At 47.2% G+C, this 16273-nt stretch overlaps 1 long non-coding RNA gene across 1 annotated transcript; it reads right to left on the reverse strand.

Moving 5' to 3' along the window:
- Positions 1–377: 377 nt before the first annotated feature.
- On the reverse strand, positions 378–3718 carry LOC123186475 (uncharacterized). The gene is made up of 4 exons (XR_006493639.1): positions 3182–3718; positions 2711–2829; positions 2302–2637; positions 378–1952 (listed from the first exon to the last, which is right to left on the reverse strand). It is a non-coding gene; the product is annotated as an uncharacterized lncRNA (long non-coding RNA).
- Positions 3719–16273: the final 12555 nt, after the last annotated feature.

A 16273-nucleotide genomic window follows, 5' to 3' on the forward strand; every position in this document is an offset into this window, starting at 1 on the left:
TTTAAATTAAAAAAATTAACATGTGAAAAATTATATTTGTTATCCGACTGATATTGTAAAAGACTTGTCGACTTACATGGAGCAGGGCGGCATAGAAACAAACATAGTTATTGCTAGTTTTGTTGCTATTCATAAATATTTTCCGCGGCTTCTGGTGAAGAATGAAGTCCGTAAACCGGTGAAAATAAAAATAATAGGAGAGTGGTGATTTTGCCATAGAGCGTTTCTTTCCTAGTAAGCTCTGGCACAAACTGCGGCCCAGAAATTCATCTCATTCATATTTGGTTAGTTTTGCAGACATGTAATTCATCTCATTCTTATTTAGTTAGCTTTGCACACATGTAGCCAATTCATGCACAAATGCCGGTGGTGAGGAATATAGGAAATACATAAATAAAAGCATATCACCATATCACGTATCATTTGAAAACTGCATTATCTAATTGAACTACAAGATATGACCGTAGTGGGACTTTTGCCAAAATGACATATATGAGCCATCATCTCATCTCACAAAACCTCGAAACTTCAAAAATTATATCTAACCATAACAAATTTATCATTTGAAAATTGTACTATTGATTTGATTGAACCACAGAAACTGCGAGTAGTAGGATGCTACTGGATTTATAAAATCGGCATGACACTCCTCCAACATTATGATGCTCCATAGCCCGTAGGCATAAACACCTTTTACTTTTGTTTCATCTTTCATATCCCTCGCATGAATGATGAACCTGCATATATTATACTTTTGAGAGATGCTTGAAAATAAAGGAAACGGGAAATCTTCAATATTGTTGTCGACGTCATGACTCGTCGGTGAAGACGTGCCATGGCCAATCCAGTTCTGGTATGAATTCATAGTTCACACTTTTCCCTACAATCCTAAGTCTGAAACAGACAAAATAAGGAACTAACTGGAGCTTGTGCGTGATTCTATTTACCCAAAGTAGCAGAGCAAATAAAATGAATACAACATGAGAGAGAGAAAAATATATACCCAAGCTTGCACTTATTTAACGTATATTGAGGTGCCAGACATTACACAAAAAGTTGTCCAACAAAATACCATAGAAAGGTTGTCACTGTAATACTGAAAGCAATAGCCAAAGATCATTGTATAGTTCTTTCAGAGAAATAAAATGGCGGGCTCGCTTCACCACCCAATCTAAATGCATGCGTCTAAATCCGAATTGCTACATGATCAGGTAATTTTGCATGTAACCTTAGTTGTCCAGAACACAGGGGCTCATGCCTACATGATCACCATAACTGGAGTTTTCTCAGTTTTTTTTGGTAATAAATGTTAGATGCTGAAAGGAGTAAGTCATCCTAGTGTTACGGCCTCTAGGGCATTTAAATTTGGACTCAGTTAAGAAGATTAGTCCAAAATGACGCATCATCAGTATTCCCCATCAGATTTCAAGTAGTACTCTTGAATTAGTTTACACCAAAAAATACTATAGCACAGTATGGATTGGATTCTCTTTTCATTTTGAAATTAAACCGTGATCAGCATATATGAAAAGTAAGTTCAAACAGCTGAACAAAAAGTCGATTTTTCTTTGCGAAATTGCTAAAGTAAGTTTCTAGCAGTGCACCTAGACTCTGAATCAAACTAAGAGCCAATAGTTAATTAGCACCACCACCATTTATTATGAAAAAAGTACCACCATATGGATATGCCTGCTCTTCTAATTCTATTTGAGCACATCATCTTACCATCCACACTCCAAACACACCAAAACAGACTCTGAATTAAATTAATATCGATACCTCACCGTGGAGGAGGGCCGCCTGCATCGTGAATTGCGCAGCGCGGTGGGCGGGTGATCTGCACCGCAGAGGAGTTGGACTCGGCGGCCTGCAAATGTAGCGGAGGAGGCTAGCATACACAGCCTGGGACACTTAGTAGAATGAAATGGATCTGCGTCTAGTTGGTTAGTCTTCTGCAACGAAAAGATGAACTGGATTGTTAGAAATCATGTGAAAATGCTTACGCACCAAATCCTAACGAAAATTGCAAGACTATTGAAAGTACACAAAACCCAGTATCACACGTCAGTTCAACATGAGAAGTAAATTAGCACAGTTGATCCGACGGACATTAGAATAAATACATACACAAAATCCAGTTTCAGAATTGCAACATATGAACTTAACAGGAATTTCAGTCGCGGCACTTAGAATTAAGTTTTCGGCAGTTCGGCACAGGGCCTATCAAATAAAAACACACAAGATTTGAAATTTCCTTTGTCAGAACAGCAAGAAAGGAATAGGGATCCCAAAGGAATATACCAGCGAGGTCTGCGATGAAGGGGTGGCTGGGCCATCCGGTGGTGTTGCTCACGACATCAAGCAGCTACAGTCGTGCGCCACACGGGAGGCTGACTGAATGGCAGAAGCGTGCGCTCACCAGATGGTTGGCCAGGACAACCTTGGCGCCCTTCCCCATGAGGAACTTGATGGACGGCATGGAGGCGCGGATGCGGTTGTCACCAGTGATGTTCAGGCCGTCGTCCAGCAGAACGTTCAGATCGGCACTAAGGAACACCTTCTCCCCCCTGAGGCCCTTGTCACCCAGGGTGCCTGCACACCTCTTGGTCGCCATTTCCTCCTCGGTCTCCCCTTCCCCTGCACAAAATCCGACTCTGTAAACATCATAATAGTCCGCAGAGGAACCAGATTCAGACCATTGGAGATTTACCATGCAAGAGACCGATCGGGTTAATGGCAATTGAACATCACATTTCTTCCATTCGAAAGTAGGTTCATGAATCCTTGTGATGATTTTGTGGGTGTTCTCTACCACACTGAATTCAAAATCTGCAAAAATAGAAAGGAACAAATTTTAAGCTGCGGGTGTGTAAGTGTAACTGAATAACCTCGCCTTATGACGGAGGGATCACTCCTCGGCAGGAGGCTTCTCCGCCTGCGCCATGGATTCCTGCCGCAAGTGGCGGAACACGGTGAGGACGGTAGGAAGGGAGCAACATCGCCATGGCCTCGACGCACTCCCTTGAGCTTGTGACTCCCATCATGGTGGAGATCGTGAAGCCGGCAACGTCGCAGGGGAAGCGGAGATGCGTTGAGAGGAGGATCTGGGAGGCTGCGGCTTGCAAGGCTTCTGGTAGGGACCGCGAGGCGGGGAGAGGATTGTGGAGGAGGAGTGACGCACCTGGTGCCGCGCGGAGGAACGCCAATAACTGCTCCATCGCCGGTCGATTGGATCTACAGCGGCACGACTGATGTCCATCGCCTGGGACTTCTTCCCGAGCTGTGTTGCCTCTGCGTGGTAGCGCTCGAAGAGGGGAGGCCCTGCGGCAGTGCGGCTTGGTGCATGTCGGGGGCGGCTGACTCTGGCCTCCTCCTCCTCCTCCTCGGCCGCCGCGGCCGCCGTAGTTGCTACGCTCACTGCAGGCCGCCATGGTTGTTGCCGCCGCCGTAATTGTTGTCGCCCTGGTGATATCGCCCGTCCTCGGCCACGACCAACGTCTTCGTAGCCCCATTGGCACGCACGCTCTCTTCCGCCGCCGCTATCACCGCCTCCATGGTGGGCAAGGTTGCTGCGGATCCGTTCTTTCCGATGTGGGGCCAAATAAAAATGGGTCGAGGAGCCACGATTCCGGTGGAATCAATCCGAAAATCCGGAGCTGCGGGCGCGGATCGGGGATGGAAATTGACAGACCATGGAGCGTCTGCTCGGCAGAACATCCAATCCGGGACGTTGATTTGCGTGGCAGATCATTAGCGTAATATCAACGGTAGGATCTACTTAAGTTGATTTCATCGGAGGGCTTTGGTTATCCTGTGTACAGTTTGTTGTGTGGAGTTAGGAGAATTTACGTTTGCTCTTTTAATAGTAGTGTAGATGTAGATGTAGATTAATAGTAGTGTAGATGCAGGTGCGTACTTGTTTCTTTTGAAGGAAAAAGTTTGGAGTTTTTTTCTTTAATAAGGGGAAACATTTGGAGTTTAGTAGATAAGTTTTTTCACCTAGATTTGCATACGATTTTCCGATGCTTCATGCAGAAAATACCATGATGCATCCATCGTATTTACCACGATGAACGTATGTATCTGCATATCAATGGCAATGACCAGGTCCCGCCACCCTACTAAGTCCTGATCCTGGACCCATACGCATTATCTTATTTTTTTTTAGTTCACACACATTGCCTTTTATTTCCAACGACAAACATATTGCCTTTTTTTATTACAAAACAGAGATAAAAGACCCATAGCCCATAAAACGGTGGCATGGGTGCAACGTGAAACAACTCCATGTAATGTTCTAAGAAATTTATCCCTACCGTGTTGTGTATTGTTGAAACTCAAGTAAAGGGTGCACGTGTAGAAGCTTTAGCTAACACTTTGGGCTATGATAATGCCTATGCGATAGATAGTCAAGGAAGAAGTGGAGGAATAGGGATTTTTTGGAATAATACAATAAATGTTGAGATCTTGGGTGATTCTGTTTATCATATTGATGCAAAGGTGGTAGAGGAAGGGAAAGACCCATGGAGGTTGACATGCGTGTATGGCGAGGCCCAGACACAACTGAGACACCAAACATGGGATCTCCTAAAGGGGTTGGCGTCTTTTAGCAACCTCCCTTGGCTGTGTTTGGGCGATTTTAACGAAGTTTTACGTCCGGATGAACATGAGGGAGCTGCTAATCGGAGTAATGCACAAATACAAGGTTTCCGGGATGCGGTTGACGTTTGCATGTTGATGGACTTGGGCTATCATGGAAGATTTTGGACCTTTGAGAAAAAAGTGACCGGGGGATCCTACACCCGCGTGAGGCTTGACAGAGCGATGGCCACAGCTGATTGGGTGGCGCTTTTCCCTATGGCCAAGGTGACAGATTTCTAAAACCTTGTACACGACGGAAGGTGTACAGGGGGTAGATGATGTATTACAACATGTGCCTCGGAAAGTGACACCAGAGATGAATGCTTCGCTTTGCGCTCCTTACACAAATGAGGAAGTAAAGCAGGCCCTGTTTCAGATGTTTCCTACGAAGGCACCGGGGCCAGATGGTTTTCCTGCACACTTTTATCAGCGCCACTGGGACATTTGTGGGGATGAAGTAACTAAAGTGGTGCTTCGGATCGTCCGTGGAGAGGAGACTGCTGCAAGCATTAATGATACGGTACTCGTGTTGATACCCAAGGTACAAAATCCCACTCTACTTACCCAGTTTAGGCCTATCAGCCTTTGCAATGTGATTTATAAAATAGCTTCTAAAGTGGTGTCGAATAGATTGAAGTTGATATTGCCAGATATTATCTCAAAGGAGCAATCAGCCTTTGTTCCCGGGAGGTTGTTCACGGATAATATTATTTGTGCGTATGAATGTTTGCACTTCATGAAGAGAAATAGATCCAAGACAAACAGCTTTTGTGCACTTAAGCTTGATATGATGAAGGCATATGACAGACTAGAGTGGCCTTATCTAAAGGCAATTATGGTTAAGCTTGGCTTTGCACCAGATTGGATCCATACAGTTATGAGCATGATCACTTCTGTTTCATTCTCGGTCTTGTTTAATGGAGAAAGATTAGAGAGCTTCTCACCTTCCAGGGGTATCAGGCAGGGAGATCCTATTTCCCCTTACTTATTCTTGATTGCAGCAGAGGGCCTTTCGTGCCTTTTAAAACACAGTTCTCAGTCATTAGTGCTCGGTGGCATAAAGGTTGCGCCCACGGCTCCGGTAGTGAACCACCTTTTGTTTCCAGATGACAGCCTGTTGCTTTTCAAGTCTAGTGTCCAGGGGGCAAATGAGGTTTCAAACCTACTTGATGCATATTGCTTGGCTTCGGGCCAAAGGGTAAACTATGATAAATCGTCCATATTTTTCAGTAAGGGATGCCCGGAGACCCTTAGGGTGGAGATAAAGAATATACTTAATGTGCAGAATGAGTCTTTGAGTGAAAAGTATTTGGGTCTGCGGACCGATGTTGGACAGTCCAAAAATGGCACCTTCAAATATTTACGAGACAGAGTTTGGGAAAGGATAAAGGGATGGATGGAGAAACTTTTATCAGTGGCAGGAAAGGAGGTTCTCATAAAATCCGTGGCTCAAGCTTTACCAGTTTTTTCGATGTCTTGCTTCAGATTACCTCGAGGCCTTTGTGGAAGCATTACGTCACTCATTCGTCAATTTTGGTGGGGGAGCAAGAGAGGCAAGAGGAAACCATGTTGGGTAGCTTGGGATTTGATGACCCGACCGAAAAGTTTGGGAGGACTTGGCTTTCGGGATATAGAAATCTTCAACTTGGCACTTTTGTCTCGGCAAATTTGGAGATTATTGAATGATCCCTCCTCTCTTAGTGCACAAATCCTTAAAGCATCATATTTTCCACAATGTACAGTCCTTGAAGCTCAACTAGGTCCACATCCTTCTCAGGTGTGGCGATCTATACTTGATGGGAGAGATATTATCACCCAAGGAGCTATCCGGCGTATTGGTGATGGAACTACCACGAACATATGGCAACATAGTTGGATCCCAAGGGACGGAATGATGAAGCCGGTGGCCTCCTTAGTTGCTGACCCACCGCAACTGGTTTCTGATCTGATCGACCACACTAGAGCTGCGTGGCGAGAGGACTTGCTTAGACAGGTGTTCATACCCATTGATGTGGAGGCGATCTTGCAAATACCGCTCTGTACACGGCGTGTGGATGATTTTTGGGCATGGAATGATGATCCAAGGGGGCGTTTTTCTGTACGGTCAACTTATAAGATGATTGTCAAGATCAAGATTGGGCGCGAGGCATGGCTGGAGGAAAGGGAGGATCCTTCCAACTCTGAACATGAGATGAGGGGGTGGAACTCGCTATGGAACATGTCAGTGCCACCGAAACTGCGCTTTTTCACTTGGCGATTGGCGCAACACTCACTCCCTACGGGAGATGTCCTAAACCATCGTCATATGGCCACTACGAGTGCTTGCTCCCTATGCGGAGGGCAGGATAGCTGGCGGCATTCTTTGCTGGAGTGTAATGTGTCTAGGTGTGTGTGGGCACTTTCAGAAGCCGAGATGGTCGAGCACATGTGGGCAACCTCAGAACCTGACGCACGGCTGTGGCTCTTTGCCATGAATGACTCTCTTCCACCGGAGCAATTTCAGTTGATGATTGTTACTTTATGGGCGATTTGGAGTGCAAGACGGAAAGCTATACATGAGGATATATACCAGACTCCGTTTGCCACTGACAACTTCATCAAAGCTTACTTATCAGACATAGAGTTTTTGAAGAAGAAGAAGGAGGAAGCACATGGGATAGCAGTACCACGACTCCGTACATGGATTCCACCACCAACAGATTACTACAAACTCAATGTGGACGCGGCCGTGTCACGCCCAGGTACGTTTGGCGCAGTTGGTGTGGTTTGCATGGATGAGAGAGGTTTGTTCATGGGAGCGTCAGCTCTCGTTTTCAGAGGACTGCACAACCCCCAAGTGCTAGAAGCACTAGCTGTTCGGGAGGCATTAGCACTTTCAGAAGATCTCTATATCAACCATTTACTTGTTGCCTCCGATTGCAAGGTGGTGGTAGATGCAATCAGACAGGGAAGCTCAGCAGGATTTGGAGCCATTGTCGAGGAAATCAAGACTAGAGCAACTACCTTTATTTCATGTTCGTTTACTCATGAGTATAGGACCTCCAATACGGAGGCCCATAATCTCGCAAAGCATGCGTTATATTTAGGGTTTGGCCGACACACTTGGCTAGGACAACCCGGCGATCTTCTTTTTGTACCTATGAACATTATGATTCAGTAATAAAGCTTTGTGAGATTCTCAAAAAAAAATATGTAATGTTCTAAGAGCATCTACACCCGTACATAACAAATATGACCTCTCAAACGTCCGTGAACATGCTGAAAGCGCCCGCGGACAATGACCAGGCATTACTTAAATTTAGCACAACTACATACGGACATTTCATACTAGATTCTCAAATTCATACAAAAGCATGTAGACTAAAAAACCTACGTACTGTGTAGATGATCTAACTACTCCTTGTCGGAGATGTCGACAATCTTCGTGCCCAGCGCCGGGTACATGGGCGGTAGCTGTAGCTCCAGCGCCTCCGGCTACTCTGCTCCGGCCCCATCCTTGTAATGCCCTCGATGCGGCTATATCTCCTACGTGTCGAAGCACGACTTAAAAGCATAACTGTATTGAAAGCAATGTCGCAAGTGAGGTAATCATCACAACAACCCATGCAAAAAAGTAGAGGGGAAAAGTACATAGTTGGCTTACACTCGCCACGTCACACAAATACATAATTAAGTCATTACATTCATCCAATACACTCATGGTCCGACTATGGTACCAAAATAAAGATCAACCCCCAAATGCGACAAAGTCCCCGATCGCCCCAACTGGGTACCACTACTGATCATCTGGGAAAGACACATAGTAACGATGAGAGTCTTCATCGAACTCCCACTTGAACTCAAGAGCATCGTCTGGAGCGGTATCATCGGTCCCTGCATCTGGTTTAGGAAGGAATCTGTGAGTCACGGGGACTCAGCAATCTCACACCCTCGCGATCAAGACTATTTAAGCTTATGGGTAAGGTAAATGTATGATGTGGAGCTGCAGCAAGCGACTAGCATATATGGTGGCTAACATATTCGCAAAAGAGAGCGAGAAGAGGAGGCAAAAGCACGGTCGAACAACTATGATCAAGAAGTGATCCTAGAACAACCTACGTCAATCATTACTCCAACACCGTGTTCACTTCCCAAACTCCGCCGAAAAGAGACCATCATGGTTACACACGCGGTTGGTGCATTTTAATTAAGTTAAGTTTCAGGTTATCTACAATCGGACATTAACAAATTTCCATCTGCCCATAACCGCGGGCATGACTTCCGAAAGTTTAAATCCCTGCAGGGGAGTCCCAACTTAGCCCATCACAAGCTCTCACGGTCAACAAAGGATATTCCTTCTCCCAAGACAATCCGATCAGACTCGGCATCCCGGTTACAAGACATCCTCGACAATGGTAAAACAAGTCCAGCAACACCGCCCGAATGTGCCGACAAATCCCGATAGGAGCTGCACATATCTCGTTCTCAGGGCACACTCAGATGAGCCAGACGTCGGGTAGGCCAGCCCAGAGTTGCCCCTGGTAGCCCCGGACATCGCTCAATTGGACCAACACTTAGAGAAGCACTGGCCCCGGGGGGGGGGGGGGTAAAATAAAGATGACCCTTGAGTCCGCGAAACCCAAGGGGAAAAAGGCTAGGTGGCGAATGCTAAAACCAATGTTGGGCATTGCTGGAAGAGTTCTATTCAAGGTGAACTGTCAAGGGGTTCTCATTATAACCCAACCGTGTAAGGAATGCAAAATCCGGGAACATAACACCGATATGACGGAAACTAGGGCGGCAAGAGTGGAACAAAACACCAGACATAAGGCCGAGCCTTCCACCCTTTACCAAGCATATAGGTGAATTCAGATAAACAAGATAATATTGTGATATCCCAACAATAAATAATGTTCCAACAAGGAACGATCTCCAAGCTTCACCTGCAACTAGCAATGCTATAAGAGGGGCTGAGCAAAGCGGTAACATAGCTAAACAATGGTTTGCTAGGACATGGTGGGTTAGAGGCTGGACATGGCAATATGGGAGGCATGATAAGCAAGTGGTAGGTATCGTAGCATAGGCATAGCAAAAGAGCAAGCATCTAGCAAGCAAAAATAGAAGTGATTTCGAGGGTATGGTCATCTTGCCTGTAAAGTTCTCAAAGTTGCCTTGATCCTCGTAAGCGAACTCAACGGGTTCCTTGTTCACGAACTCGTCTCCCGGCTCTACCCAAACAAGAACAACAAGCAAAAGGAGCACAATCAACCACGTGCAATGCTCAAGCAACATGATGCAAACATGGTATGATATGCGGGATGCGGTATGTGATGCATATGCAAGATTTGGAAAGGAATGATTGAACCTGGCCTCAACATGGAAATCCAAGAGTGCCACTGGAAAGGTGAGGTGATTTCGGTTGAAATCGATATAAAGATCACCGGAATCGGATGCATGGTTTGGAAATGGCAAGCAAAACAAATATGACACCGGTCTATGATAATCAGCAAGTAGCCATCTAAATGCATTAAGATAAATATGCTACAGAACTCAAACATGACAATGAAATACATGGCAGGGATCCACTCATGAAGCTTGACAAAATATGAACACTGAGCTATGGCTAATTCATCAATTAACAGGTTCAAACAAGCATGGCAAAAGTGCAAATGATAACAGGTTTCAGACTTAGTGAAATCAACACAAGTCCGGAATTTGTCATCAGGAAGCAAACTTTAGAGCATGAAAACTACATGCTATAGGAACTTAACATGGCAAAGCAAGACATGGCATGAAGCTACTCAAAGCACTTAACAAAAGTCCCTTAGTGACCTTGAGTCAAAAGGGATCGGAAAATACAATTGCAAGCATGTGAACATAGCACAAACATAAACAGATTCAGACTTAGTGAAAAACTGGAGCATGCAAAACAGATTAATAAGTAGGCATGTTTACGAGCTTGATGCACTCACTACAGAGAATGAAATGACAAACTAAGCATTCACCCATCAAGAAGACATGGCATAGAAGCTAGACATGGCAGTAACAACAACATAGCATGCACGGATCAATAGCAACATCCTCGGCAAAATCGCTAAACATGTCAACAATCTGTCAGGATCATTTTATAGCAAAAGTAGAGCTCAATTGACTCAAGCTAGGGTGCTCTATAAATGCAAACAAATACATAGATGGATAGAGCACTACAATATTAACAAAACATCCTTACTGATCATCCTCAAAAAAGGCACGGATCACTAGGGAACAACATGAACATATGGCATAAAAGCAATATCAGGACAAGGACTTAGAGAAATTCTAAGTCCCTGAAATCAGCATCAACGAGTAGGCTACTTTGCATGCTTGTTCTAGTCACCACAAAGATCATAAAAATACATGGCATACGCCCCTATAAAGATGGCATGGCATTCATCAAAACACATGTAGAGCTCAGGATCATAGCATGCACACATTAATCATGGCAAAAATGACAAAAGACCATTTACTGAAACAGATCTGACATATTCCTCACATAGCCCTCTTCCAACAGCGTTTCGGGCATCAAGATGAGCTCAAATGAAAATGATGCAATTAGATGACATGATGTACTCGTCGAGACGAACATTTTGATATGCTACACACATGAATCAGAGCTACGAATGCAGAGTTATGGCATGTCAAAGTATGCAAGAAAATATAACTAGAGAGGGAAAAAGTCAACCGAAGTTTTGGATCCAGATCTAGGGTTCGCGGTCACTGTAGCACGCGCACTCCGAGGATGACCGGCCGGAGTTGAAGATGGCGACGAACTCGCCGGAGAGGAGGGGCCGGCTGGAGTTGGGGGCGTCGCCGGCGACCTCCTGTGGCGGCGCGGCGAGGCGGCGGCTCGGGGCGGCGACCTACCGACGACGAGGCGGTGTGGCGGACAGGGACGGCGGTGGCGCGCGGCTGGGCTGCGCCGGCGGATCGGGACGACGGCGGGGCGTCGACGCGGCCAGGGCGCGGGCGGCTCTGCGGAGGAGGGGCGCGGGGCGCGCGGCCCGGTAGGCGGCTCGGGCGGGCCATCCGTGGGCTCGCCGGGCCGAAGGAGAGAGAGCCGGCGCGGGACAGATGGCGGCGTCCTATTGGCTCGAGGCGGTGTCCGGCGCGCTGAAGAGGTGGGGAGCTAGGTTAGGGGTAGAATGATCCGCGAATTTCGGGGAAGACCTAGTTTTATAGGTAGGAGGAGTTAGGAAGCTCCAAATGAGGTGCGGTTTGCGGCCACGCGATCGTGATCGAACGCTCTAGATGATAGAAGAGGTTTAGATGGGTTTTGGGCCAGTTTGAAGAGGTGTTGGGCTGCAACACACACGAGGCATTTTCGGTCCCTCGGTTAACCGTTGGAGTATCAAACGAAGCCCAAATGGAATGAAACTTGACAGGCGGTCTACGGTAGTAAACCAAGGCCGCATGGCAAGTCTCGGTCCAATCCGAAAACGTTTAACACCCACACACGAAAAGAGGTAGAAAGGGACACCGGTTGACATAGGAGCACCGGAATGCAAAACAGACAACGGGGAAAATGCTCGGATGCATAAGACGAACACGTATGCAAATGCAATGCACATGATGACATGATATGAGATACATGACAAAGACAAAAGCACATGGAGACAAAAACCCGACAACGATGAAATAGAATAACTTAGCACCGGAAACGGCAAGAGTTGTGATACATATAATGTAAATTACATCCGGGGTGTTGTTGGAAATATGCCCTAGAGGCAATGATACATTAGTTATTATTATATTTCCTTGTTCATGATAATCGTTTATTATCCATGCTAGAATTGTATTGATAGGAAACTCAGATACATGTGTGGATACATAGACAACACCATGTCCCTAGTAAGCCTCTAGTTGACTAGCTCGTTGATCAATAGATGGTTACGGTTTCCTGACCATGGACATTGGATATCATTGATAACGGGATCACATCATTAGGAGAATGATGTGATGGACAAGACCCAATCCTAAGCATAGCACAAGATCGTGTAGTTCGTATGCTAAAGCTTTTCTAATGTCAAGTATCATTTCCTTAGACCATGAGATTGTGCAACTCCCGGATACCGTAGGAGTGCTTTGGGTGTGCCAAACGTCACAACGTAACTGGGTGGCTATAAAGGTACACTACATGTATCTCCGAAAGTGTTTGTTGGGTTGGCACGAATCAAGACTGGGATTTGTCACTCCGTGTAAACGGAGAGGTATCTCTGGGCCCACTCGGTAGGACATCATCATATGCGCAATGTGACCAAGGAGTTGATCACGGGATGATGTGTTACGAAACGAGTAAAGAGACTTGCCGGTAACGAGATTGAACAAGGTATCGAGATACCGACGATCGAATCTCGGGCAAGTACAATACCGCTGGACAAAGGGAATTGTATACGGGATTGACTGAATCCTTGACATCATGGTTCATCCGATGAGATCATCGTGGAACATGTGGGAGCCAACATGGGTATCCAGATCCCGCTGTTGGTTATTGGCCGGAGAGGTGTCTCGGTCATGTCTGCATGATTCCCGAACCCGTAGGGTCTACACACTTAAGGTTCGATGACGCTAGGGTTATAGGGAAAGTATGTACGCGGTTACCGAATGTTGTTCGGAGTCCCGGATGAGATCCCGGACGTTACGAGGAGTTCCGGAATGGTCCGGAGGTAAAGATTGATATATTGGACGAAGGGTTTTTGGAGTCCGGGAGTGTTCCGGAGGTACCGGGTGATGACCAGCATGACCGAAAGGTGTTTTGGGAGCCCCGGCAAGTGTTGGGGGGCTTCATGGGCCAAGGGAAGGGGGCAAACCAGCCCACTAAGGGGCTGTGCGCCCCCCTCACCTATTCCCACGTGACCAAGGGGTTTGGGGCGCCCCATCTAGGGTTCCCACCTCCTGGCTTGGGGGCCAAGTCACCCAAGGGGGAGATCCCATCTGCCCTGGCCGCCGCCCCCCTAGGGGAAACCCTAGGGCGCCTTCCCCTTTCCCTTGCCCCTATATATAGTGGAGGTTTTGGGGCTGCCCAAGACACGAGATGAACTCTCCCAAGGCGCAGCCCTACCTCTCTCCATCCTCGTCTCTCGTGGTGCTTGGCAAAGCCCTGCTAGAGTTCCACGCTCCTCCACCACCACCACGCCGTCGTGCTGCTACTGGACGGAGTCTTCCTCAACCTCTCCTTCTCCCCTTGCTGGATCAAGGCGTGGGAGACGTCACCAGGCTGCATGTGTGTTGAACGCGGAGGTGCCGTCCGTTCGGCACTAGGATCATCGGTGATTTGGATCACGGAGAGTACGACTCCATCAACCCCGTTCACTTGAACGCTTCCGCTTAGCGATCTACAAGGGTATGTAGATGCACTCTCCTTCCCTCGTTGCTAGATTACTCCATAGATTGATCTTGGTGTTGCGTAGAAAATTTTGAATTTCTGCTACGTTCCCCAACAGGTGTTACAATCCTCCTCCATTTTCGCGTCGACTTCAGCGAAGAGCGTGACGGATGCCGCCAACTCCTGCCAGAGGAGCTGCGGGTTAGCCTCCACATAGGCCTTATCCTGGATGGACTCCAGGATGGCCTGCTGCTCCGCCATCTCCGCAGCTAGGGTGACGGCGAACTCCATCTCCGTCTCCGCCATGTTGAACCCCAGAGTAGGTTGCTCCGCTTCCTCCGGATCCCCCACCTCCATCGGCTCTGGTAGCTGCTCTCCCTCGTCCTCCTCCGGCTGCTGCTCCTCCTCCTCCTCCGGCTCCGGCGAGTCCAGAGGCAGACTGACAGCGATGCGGGCGGCGCGCCTCGCCTAGATCTCGTCTACGATTTTCCTTCGGCGCTTCAGCGTGAGCATAGTGTACGTCGTGATCTTGCGTCGGACCATGGCGATGCCGAAGCGCGTGGAAGAGTGAGGGAGAGGAGGTGTATGGTCTCGGGTGACGGCGCAGAGAGGAAGGAGGTGGATGGGCTAGGGTTGGGGGACGCCGGCCGACTTAAATAGCCGGACTTGGCCTTGGGTGGTGAGCTGAAGCGGCTCCACGTGGCGTTCACACCGCGGCGATAGAGGAGGCGTTCTTCGGACCGCCGGGTTTCCGGGCGTTTTTGTGCGAGACCTCATCGCCAGTCCGACATGATAGGCGCATTCGGACGCCCCATATCCGCCTTATATTTAGGCTGGATATGAGAGTTGCTGGTCAGCCTAAGCGTTTAAGACTGGTTTGAGGCGTCCGGTTGTAAATGCTCTAAAAAAAACCCTCTGTGCATGTGTTCTGTTACCTGAAAAAGGTAAAAAAAAACTATACAGGTTCACTGTGCTATCATGGAGATCTAACGGCTATGCTAGGTTGATTTACTAAAACAATGATTAGGTGTTTTTGATTATTTTGGGATTTTCAAGAATATTTCTATTTTTTATCTGTATTTTTATTTTAGTATATAATAATAATAATAATAATAATAATAATAATAATAATAATAATAATAATAATAATAATAATAATAATAATAATAATAGATATGTCACAACGTAATAGCAACTAAAATATACTACTAGTGGAATATAGTGAAAATAGTTATGAACTAGGTTGATAACAAACAAGTAGTACGGCACTGAGCCATCGCTTAGCTCAGCTAGATATATTTCCTCGTAGTAAGACAGTGTGGCCTGGTAATTTCTCTCGCGAAGTTGCGGAGTCCATTGATCGTGATTGTGCTTCTACCATGAGCTAATTTAAATCTGACTTTTTCCGGCAAAATAAATAAATATATCAAATAAGTAGATAAATCAACAAAAACGGTAGAACTAGGTGACAGTTTGAGGTCAGATCGACCGGATACACGTTGAGCTTCAGTGCGCGTGTGATTCTTGTCCGGTGGTAATTTTCCACCGCCCGGTCCCACGTGAAAGCTCATGCATGCGTTTGACTCCAGCCGCAAGGCTTATGCTCAGCCATCCATAGTTCTCTGCCGCTTCAAGCACTCGCATGCACTGCCAGTTCTTCAACAGCACGACGGCGGCGAGGAATGGGACGTAGTACCATTCGTGAGCTAACAGTAGCTATCAGCCAGTGTACGGGCTGTTGCTGCACATCGCCACTAATTATTATTATCCTTGGATCATTCCACAAACCATAGTAGAGAAGACCGGGCATGCATTGCCCAAAGTTGAATCTTTCCGATCGAACATGATCCATCCATCGGCCGGGGACGCGCCGTTTCCCACGGCGCGCTGCCTTCCTTCTTGCCGTCGCCGTTGTGATACTAATGGCGATGTCATCTGCAGGCAGGAGGGACAGGGGATGAGCTCTACACTTGTACTATAAGCAACCGCCAACAAGCGACAGGACAGGCTCCCGATAAAAATCAGTCAATGTGCTCGCAATCAAGCCTACCGTGGCCAGAAGCGTGCGAGGACTCCGGCGGGTCGTTGCGGCGCGGCATTTTCCGGCGCCACTGGCCGTGCCGTTGACGGCTTCACGGGACGACCGCCCGCCACGAACACGACGATCCCCAAGCCCACACGGCTCCGCTCTGCACCAATAAACAAGTCCCTAAACCATTCCGCTAACCCTGGTTACAACGACCCATCGTCCCTTAACCCTGGGTGCGGGTGCGGCTATCCCCTCCGCTGTCA

The sequence above is a fragment of the Triticum aestivum genome, chromosome 2A (assembly GCF_018294505.1).
Source record: "Triticum aestivum cultivar Chinese Spring chromosome 2A, IWGSC CS RefSeq v2.1, whole genome shotgun sequence".
In the NCBI taxonomy this organism is placed as follows: domain Eukaryota; kingdom Viridiplantae; phylum Streptophyta; class Magnoliopsida; order Poales; family Poaceae; genus Triticum; species Triticum aestivum.